The sequence below is a fragment of the Erythrolamprus reginae genome, chromosome 1 (genome assembly GCF_031021105.1).
Source record: "Erythrolamprus reginae isolate rEryReg1 chromosome 1, rEryReg1.hap1, whole genome shotgun sequence".
In the NCBI taxonomy this organism is placed as follows: domain Eukaryota; kingdom Metazoa; phylum Chordata; class Lepidosauria; order Squamata; family Dipsadidae; genus Erythrolamprus; species Erythrolamprus reginae.
The window spans coordinates 296,148,075-296,158,695 of record NC_091950.1 but is presented as its reverse complement, the minus strand read 5'-3'; positions in this window follow the sequence as shown (position 1 = coordinate 296,158,695).

The window sequence follows — 10,621 nt, the reverse complement described above, 5'->3', positions numbered from 1 at the left end:
GTATGCATCCTTTGATGCAGCTGTGACTATGGTTAGGAAGTGTGGGGTGGGAGCCCTTATGGGTAAATGCGACATTAAGTCGGCATTCCGGCTCCTCCCCATACACCCAGACGACTTTGAGCTGTTGGGCTTCCATTTCGAGGGGGGCTATTACGTGGACAGAGCTTTGCCCATGGGGTGCTCTGTCTCGTGCTCTCTTTTTGAGAGTTTTAGCACCTTCTTGGAGTGGGCGCTCAGGAGGCAAAGTGGCCTGGGTACGGTCGTTCACTACCTTGATGATTTCCTTTTGGCGGGGCCTGCGCATTCGGAGCAATGTTTTGCTTTGATGCGGGACTTCGAAGCCCTTTGTGCTCAATTAGGGGTGCCTTTAGCCTCTGAGAAGACCGAAGGCCCCGCCACCAGGATTACCTTTCTGGGTATTGAATTGGACTCAGAGGAGCAATCTTCCAGATTGCCCCTAGAGAAGTTGGTAAAGATTAAGCGGAAGCTTGATGAGGTTCTGGGCTGCCGGAAAATTGGGTGGTTTAGCAACCGCGCGTTCTCCCTTGGGCATCTTTGGGGATGATTGACAGGTTCTCCGCAAGCTCATGGAGGGAGTTTCTGCCTGAGCAGCTGGGGGGAACCTGTCTTTGGGTCCTACACCTTTAATTCCCCGATTCGGGTTAGCCGGTGGGACCCCCCTCATGCACAGCATGGCAGAAAAGGTCACAGGTGACGGCCTGGCCCTCACCTGGACCTTGCATCGAGATACGCCCATGAGTTGCCCAGGAATGTTTGCTGGCATACGTCATTTCCGCCCCGGAAGTATTTGTTTGACCCTGCAGGTCCAGTTCCGGGTCATAGTTGTTTATGCTAATTTATGCAAAATATTTGAATAAATTATGCAAATTTTATGTTAATAAAAATGACCCATTTTAAATCCAGCTCTGGTGTCCGTGTCGTTACTCCGTCTCTCCAGCAAAACGATTGCACAATACTGCAGCAAAATTCATCCAATGGGAAAGGTAGAACAAAACAGGTGAGTGAGGTAGTAATGTGATGAATTTCCTGAATCATGCCTTTTGTGGAATGTGCTTAGGTGAAGGATGGAAAAACACCATTTGCTCTCAGCACAGGTCAGCCCTGTATATGGCCCTCCGGCCATACATACGGCATACCCATCCTCAGAGGGTCAAACGGGACAACACGTATGTGTCTTACAGCATTAACCTGGACACTATGTTGCAACAGTAAGGTTACACTGCACATAGTTCTTGTGGGGAACGTTCGTGGGGGAAGTTGGTATTACTATTGTATAGCAGGAAGCCAGCAGAAGAGAACGAGCAGTGCCAGTGGTCAGTAGATCATTGACTGGCATTGTGGTGAAGGTTAGAGATGAGCGTCCTTATTCCATTTCCCTTCTAGTGTGAAGTGCATGCTGTAATACACTACCCAAATGCTAAGGGTATGAACGCTGCTGCGATGGGTGCCCAAGATTTTTCTTGACAACTGCTGAGTTTTGAATTTTTTGGCTGAAGGAGAATGGGTATGGCACCACTGCATTGATTCACATTTGCTCTCTGGAGTATGGTGATAAGCCCAAGTTTCATCTCCTGTCACTATACAGTTGAGAAAAGCCTCACCTTCAATCTCGAAATGGTCAAGAAATTCTCGGGTGGCACTGACTGTCGATTTTGAGCACTTAGTAAGCATTTTGGCTACCCATCGCAGTGCACAATGGGCTCTGGCACTTAGGTCATTAGATATGAGTGCTCCAAGGTCCTTAATAGAGTGAAAGTCTTCTACAAGGTTCTGTCCTCCAAGTTTGTATTTTGTGTTCTGATTCTTTTTGCCAATGTCTAAGACAGAGTTTTATAAGGATAAGTGATTTATCCTTGTGATCTGAATGATTGTTCCACATGTTTAATCAATGCCACTTAAAAGATTTTTACCAGAACTTTTTTCATTGAAGATGGAAGATATTCTCCTAAATTTCATCCATAATAAATGAAAGTCCATTAACAAGGAATGTAACATAACAGATTTGGAGATAGGAGACTTTCCCATCCAGCTATCTTGAATTCAACTACCTTGTTTCCCACAAAATAAGACATTCCCTGATAATAAACCCAAATTCCGAGCTTTTATTTCTTTCCTGATGGGTTTGCATGCATTATTTGCTTTTACATTGATTCCTATGGGAAAAATTGCTTCTTCTTAAGAACGTATCTACTTAAGAACCTGGTCATGGAACAAATTAAGTTCTTAAGTAGAGGTACCACTGTATATACTGTATATATAATAATCTTTATTAAATACAGTGGTACCTAAGAACACCTCTACTTAAGAACTTTTCTAGATAAGAACTGGGTGTTCAAGATTTTTTTGCCTCTTCTTAAGAATCATTTTTTTGATTCCCCTCACCTCACCTTCTTTGTTCGGCAGCGACTGTCCTCCTCCTCTTCTTCCTTCCCCTCCTCCCACCCAAATTCTGAGCTTTTATTTCTTCCCTAATAGGTTTGCACGCATTATTTGCTTTTACATTGATTCCTATGGGAAAAATTGATTCTACTTACAAACCTCTTTACATAAGAACCTGGTTACAGAAAGAATTAAGTTCTTAAGTAGAGGAACCTCTGTGTATACATTTAAAAAGATATTACAAAGCAGATAATATAACATAATACATAATACAAACAATAAAGAAGTGGAAAAAGGATAAAGTCAAAAAAGTAGAAAGGAAACAAAAGATTAGAAAGAAAGTGAGAAAGAGATAGTTATGTTAACTATCTAGTTGACATTTTCTTAACAAATGACCTATGGTTTCAGTTTCCAAAGTGGATGTATACTGTTTCTCATTTTTACTTATTTACAGTAAAGTTTTTATTAGATTTAATTGTATGTATGTAATTTTTAACAATTGTTGTATTTATATTGATGAACAGTTTAGCTTGTAGGGTTTCAATAGAGTGTTCAACACACATCTCAATCAATGAGTAGTATGGTTTAAAATATAAATTGTTTTCATTTCATCTGCTGTGTTGATGAAGAGGAGAACTCAATATTATTATTTTCTTTTTTATTGATGTTTAGGTTTGTTTGTTTTTTTGGTTGAGCCTATAGTACCATTTTCCCCAAGCTTTGTAAAAGTCCGAATCATCTCTGTTTTGAATTTTCATTGTCAATTCCAAAGAGGAATAACTCAAGTTTAATATCTTCTCAAAGATAAACATTTCTAAGTCCTCCAATTTCTCATCGTAGGACTTAGTTTCTAATCATGAGAATCCTCCCTGCTCTTATCCAGCCAATTTCTGTCAGTCTGAAAAGCAGGACGCCTAAAAGAATGACACATTGGTGAATTTACCAGCATAGAATGAACTATAAGTTCATGATTTTGAACTTTATTCACATGGTCTAAATTTCCATTACCCTTTTTTAGAACTATTTCATAGTTATTTAACCAATATCCATTATCCTATACATGTACACTTGACTTCTGTTTTCTAAATGAAAAATGTAGGGGATTTCAGGTTCAGCTCATTTTTCTCGATGGTTATGTGGCAAAACTATACTTACTTATTTATTTTACAAATAACTCAAGGCAGTAAATATATCCAGCATACCTTCCTCCTCCTGTAGATTGTTCTGAGTTAGGGTTTTGCCACGTGTAATATTTTGAGTGTCTATGCGACGTTTCTGTGAAATCACATTCACCATCATCAGGCTGAAGTTGTAAGCTTCGTGCTGCTGTAAATATATATATGAAGATACAGGCAAGATTAATCCTGATGGTCTGTATGATATTGCAAAATTATTGGATTTCTGAGCAAGAATGAATATTTTTAGTATAGAGTGTATTTCCTTCTCCAATTGTATTGCTTCTAGAAATTGCATTTTTTTTAAAGTATAATTCAATTGTTATATTCACATCAAGGCAGTCACCCCCTACCAGCTGTTGTACTAATTATACTATAATTGCTTTCTGTATTAAGAGAATAACCCGTATTCTGAGAATATGTATATAGAAAAAAAAGCTATAAACTTTATGAGCCAATGTTCTTTCTGATTTCTCATATAGTGGTTTAATAGTCCCATTATAGCAAGATTCCCACATTCTTCCACAATGGGTAAGACTTTAGTTCATAACCGAAATTCCTGGTTGCATTGATTACATCCCACCAGAATTCCCCATCTAAGTATAGAAAGGTACTGTATTCCAAACAGTTAGCAGGAATAACTGTACTTACCTTTCTTTTGGGGGATGGGTTATTCCTGAATTACCTGCACCTTGGCTTCCCAGGGTGGAATAGTCATGTGACCCACAGATTGACTCAAATAAGCTACCGTAACTGGTTTAGGCAAATTTCTTGAGATTAGATTTCTTGATAAATCAGGATTTCCCACTTCCAGGGATATCAATTTTTCTGAGTATGGTTTTAACAAGAAACATTCTTTGTATCCCAGCCTTGTCTCATATCAGTGGTAGATATTGATGGAAAGGGGGTAATTAATACCCCACAACATCCAAAGCAGGAAATAGATAAGGATATTTTGAAATAAATATGTAGAGCAAGTTATAGTATGTAGCTTCAATAGTTTAACTAATATTATTATTTCATACTGTTCTACAGCTCATTCAAAAATTATTATACAGAACTCTTGAGTTTTCCTACAAGGACTATTATTTTGAAACCTATTTTGTATGTACAGTAATACATATGCATGAACATGCATGAGAGAAAGAGTGCAAATAACTTTAAACAAGAAAAACAGGTATTATATTTATATTTTGGACAACAGAAGATGTGATTTCTAATTTCCAGAAATCAGCTGTTCACATTCATATACATCTCACTCAGCTATTTGTTATTTTTTCTTAGCGTTTCTTAATAATGCATCAAATGGTGACTTGCATGTGTGGGTGAGCCATCACAATTAAATAACATCACCTCAGACACATTTTTCATTGATGCAAACTCTTCACTGTGAATACTTGTCATCAGGAATTGAGGAAGGAAGCGGATAATATCCAAGTGTAGAACCCCAATGCATATCCTTGACATTCTATCAAGCAAAGATCAACAACTTTTAGTTATACCAGTTTGTTTCTCTTAGAATTTGCTATGGTGTTATATTGAAAATTGATTTTAGAATGTCATCACATATTTTATTTCAAATAATTGATTGCAATCATGACATTGTGTGTGTCAATAGTTTTCCATGTGGGATTTTTATTGCTAGGCAAATTAATGACCTGAAAATCTTACAATCTCAGCTTCCTTAGACTTTTTACCAAGTTGCAGTTGAGACTTTTTAAAAAAAAATAGTATCCTTGAATTGATACACTCTAACAAGAACTAGATAATCTAGCAATTAGTAGCAGATCATTTTCCCACTTTCTCTTTTATTTATTTATTGGATTTGTATGCCGCCCCTCTCCGTGGACTCGGACTTATCTCCCCCCCCCCCCAAATTATCACTTTCACATACTGGAACTTTGAAAGATTCTCTGGAATTATATGAGAAAAGGAAACAGAGATTGCAAGAGCAAGAAACAGCAAAATTAAACACATTTCCTTCTATTCTGAATTAATTTTCATTTCTGTCTGGTCATCATGATCTAGCAATAATTTCCTGCTTAACATTGCCTGGATAATTTCTTTAAAAAAGGAAAGAAGGAAGGGAGGGAGCGAGGGAGGGAGGAAATTCCTTCAAGAGTCTTGGGCTTCCCGGATGCTCCAGGAACTAAAAGAGATCATCATGGATGTTAAAAGATTCATCCTTATTACCAGTAGGTAAAAGCAACTTTCTTGTTTTAAGAGGTAGGTGTGGGTAGAAGAACTGAAAAGGCAGCCTAGAAAAGGCAGACGTCCATGGGAAATGACGTTTAAATTCCCACCTGTGTTTGGTTGTAAAAGTCAGCTAACACATTTCTATCCAATTTAAAAACTGTGCTTTCCTTGTCAGAAGGAATTGTCACATATTATTAGTACAGAATGCGAATAGACTGATGAACCTGGAAAATATATTTGTTTGGTCTAAAATCCTTTGTAAGAGAATATTGTGCAATCTCTCCTATATGTGTATATTTGTGTTCTGCAGTAGGGTTCTAATACTTTCAGTATGATTCATGATGCAGGTTTCTTTAAAAATCCCCACATTTTGCAATATTATATGCTTATCTGACTGAAAGATGTCAGATTAAACTCCTCATTAAACTACCAGTTTGTCTCACTTTCATATGCAAAGATTTGTTCACAGAATATTGAGAGACACAATACATGGGACGGAAGCTGTTGTTAACTATAGTTTGTTGCAAATGGTAAAAAGAAGCCTTTCCTGTGTTTCAGTTCCTGTCTGACATGTTCCTTTAGCTTTTTTTCCACTGAACCTGGGATTTGGGGGGAGGGATGATTTATAATCTTTTCCTTATAGGCTTTTTCAATTACCACAATGTCAGAAGCAGCTGAAGAAGAAATATTTTTGAAACCAAAAAAGGCATTTTGTTTAAATCTATTAGCACATTCATATACTTTTGCATTTCTACGTAATTCAGAGAGTAAAAGAGAGGTTTTTGATAGGTAAGTTAGTAGCTATGAAAAATTGTTCTTCTTTTAAGATTTTTCCATGTTGCTTTTACTGATGTCCTTGACAGATTAAATAAAGGTGATTTGTTATTTTTTTTTAAAAAGCCTTTCGGTTATATATAGTTGGCATTGAATCCTTCAGGATTGGGCGGCATACAAATCCAATAAATAAATAAACAAACAAATAAAATAAATATTTCACTACATTCTTTTGTTGTTGTTTTACAACCATTGTCCTACCAGCATTAACATGCCCATATACAGTATTTATGCTCCATACATTTTACAGCAGACGTATCATGAATGTAAATTAAAATGTTTGTTGTTCAACTACCTCCTTATGCCTCCGAATGCCCTCACATAGATAATGATCATGCAGCCTGATACAGTTTGTGGCAAGATATCAGGTAGAATTTAAAAAAAAAAAAATTGGCAAAGATCTAGCAAAACAGTGTGGTAATGAACAGATGGTAAATATAGATTTGGTAGATGTATACAGGCATTTCAAATTAGCAATAATAGAGTTTATAGTGAATAGGAAATAGGAAATCTCTTTGAATAATAGTTCAAGCTTGCTTGAGATTTTTATGAATGGTTTATTTTAATTACTATTTTTGCTTAAAATTATGCTTGATTACAGTTCAAAATTTGATCTCCAAAAAGTTAATACATGATTCTCAAATTTATTATTCACTATAGTAAATTATTACAGATATCTCAAGGCAAGCTTTTACTGACTTGCAAGTAGTTTACAACATATGCAGTCTGGATAGAAACAAACTAGGGTTTTCACTCACTGCAATAAGGGATGTCATATTGACATACATTACTTTAACGTTTCTTCCCTTTAAACAATTCCTGAGGACAAGTTGGACTGCAATCATATGGAGAAATATTATTTAATGCTGTATGTGTGTCTCTCTCACACACTCAAACTGTCAAAGGAAATAAGTTATTTACCATGGGCAATTGTGGGAGGGGAAATACAATACAAGTCAATAAGTCTAATACAAGTCAATCAGGGACAAATTTCTAATACTGCTGCTACTGGTACGCGGTGCGCGCAGCTTCAGTTAGCTGGTGTGCATACATGAGCGTCCCAGTGCAGGAAGCAAAATCTTGTCAGGGGACAAGCACGTGCCTGAGATTTTGGCAATTGTTTTTCTTCCGTGCAGGTGCAGAAGCAAAAAATTGTCAAAATCTTGCGTTCATGCACATCCCTTTATGGGATCTTGGTTCTTGTGCATGCACAGAAGCAAAAACATGCTCTCTACATGGGGCTACCCTTGAAAAGTGTTCGGAAACTTCAGATCGTGCAGAATGCGGCCGCGAGAGCCATCGTGGGGCTCCCTAGATTCGCCCAAGTTTCTGCAACACTCCGTGGCCAGCATTGGCTGCCGATCAGTTTCCGGTCACAATTCAAAGTGTTGGTAATGACCTTTAAAGCCCTACATGGCATTGGACCAGAATACCTCCGGAACCTCCTTCTACCGCACAAATCCCAACGGCCGATAAGGTCCCACAGAGTTGGCCTTCTCCGGGTCCTGTCGACAAAACAATGTCATTTGGCGGGCCCCAGGGGAAGAGCCTTCTCTGTAGCGGCTCTGGCCCTCTGGAATCAACTCCCCCCAGAGATAAGAATGGCCCCCATCCTCCTTGTCTTTTGCAAATTACTCAAGACTCTTTATCGCCAGGCATGGGGGAACTAAGACATCCTCCCCCAGGCTTTTATATTTTATGTTTGGTATGTATGTATTGTATGGTTTTAATTGCTGGGGTTTTATATATGTTTTATTTTTAATATTAGATTTGTTTCACTGTTATATTGTTTCTATTATTGTTGTGAGCCACCCCGAATCTTCGGAGAGGGGCGGCATACAAATCTAATTAATAATAATAATAATAATAATAATAATAATAATAATAATAATAATGGAACATGCACACACAAGCTAATTGAAGCTGCATGCACAGTGCAGCAGCAACCTCTACCAGTGTGCCATCCTTTACCGTACCGGTAGCATCCCACTACTGAAGTCAACTCATATTCTTAAGCAGCTTTCATAATCTAAATTCAAAGGCTTCATTTTCCTCAAATACATCATCTCTTTTCTGAGCATAGAATGGAACAAGGGAATTTGCTTCTACAGAATTTCATTAGCACCTGAATATCATCTAATCATTTAAACTCATGCTGAGAATTTCTGCATGCAGAAAATGTGGTCCACTAGTAACATACAGTCTTTTATTTTTCTTATCATTCCTGATATGTGAAGATTTTGTAAACTCTGTTGAGATAAAATTAAATGTTTTCCAACTGTTATCTGTCTCTTCTACCTACCATGTAATTGGATAATAGGACCCTCTGGCACAATAAACTTTGGATTTGCGCAATGGAGTGTTGTGCATATAAATTATCAAGAAAGCTAGTTGCACATAGCTCAGCTCTTGGAATACACCTCTCTGCCCAATTTTGAGCTATGCTTCAAATTAAAATTATATTATGACAAATGTTATTAGGCTACTGTACTATAAGGCAGTTTTATGGCATTTCAACTTTTGTATTTGCTTCAGAGGATCAGAATGTGCGAAAGTTATTGTCAACATTTTCCAACACTATAGCATGGGCTACTTGTCAGGATTTAGCATATCCTGAGGTAATGTGTCAATGCAGAAGGAAGGCCTACCTAGAGAATGCTGAGTCATTCTGAGGCTATTAAGCATTATCAGGTGAAAAGTATTTAAATATGCATGAGCTCCCTGCTTTTTCTTGCTCTCTCTGTTCTATGATTCTGCTCTGTGTGAAGTGTGCTCTGAAGCTGCTGTATTGATCTGTTGGTTCCTGTGAGTTAGTGTAACTGAGATAGTTGTAGTGAGTTACTAGTGAGATACTAGTGTGATATCTATATAGTAAAGTAGAATACAGGTAGTAGTGTAAATAAGAAGTAAATATATTTTCTAAGACTTCCTACTACTGCTGTATTTCATTGAAGACTTCCACTCCATATCTATTGGTCTGTGGCTGGCTGGTTGGGTTGTTTATCTATTTGGGCTGGCTAGCTTCTGCAAATGCAGTTCTGTGAAGAGCCAGAACAGCCAGGAGGAGCTGGAAAACAGCCTGAAAACAGCCCAGAAAATGGGCTGGAAATGGCCCAAAAAAACAGGGCAAAAAACAGGCATGCACACAAAAGCCAGCTGGTCTTTGGTTTTCCGGTGCTCTGGCATATGCATGCACATGACGTAAGTTCCAGTTTGGGCATTCGGTGCCAAAAAGGTTCACCATCACTGTGCTACATCATTATAAAATAACTCAGTAATGCTGTCTGCTGGGTTCTTTCAATGAAAACATTTTCATCTTGTCTCTCAGAAAGAAAGCAAAGCAGAAAATTAATCAGAAACAATGGCTTTTTGTCTAAAAGTGATTCATTAGAAAGCAACTTCAAAGCAATTCATTGTTTGATGTTAATAAATTGTATCCTTCATTAGCAACATAACAATCCTAGTCGGATTTTTAAATGGGTTGTGTGTTCCTATTTTCACATCATTAAATTAAAGGTAACAATGCCAATGCTACCTATGGTTGTTTCCAAACAAATTTGGGAAGTCAGTTGAAATGGGTATAGGTTGAAATAATGAAGGATGTCATTAACATTTACAGCAATGGGGCCGTATTCATACATTCCAACCAAGTGTAGAAAAGTATAGAAAGAACATAAACAGATGCTCAATTTCAGTTCTAAATAATGAATTTTTGACTCACCTACTTACTGCTTTTTTGCAACTGGATGCAAATGACCAGCTTTTAATAATTCCATTGCCTGAAATTGAGGATCTGCAGAAGAAAACTTCCACATGAATTTAAAAAAGCAACACAGCATACAGCAGCTTTGCAGAATCACCAACTGACACAGCCTCTCAAAGGCATCAATGCTGGTACTTGTGTATATATTACATTCATAATGAAAGACAACTTCTAAACAACTTCTGAAGCAGATTGGAATTGAAATCTTTTTTTTAAAAAAAACTATTATTTCAGTGAAAAAAATTTATAGCAA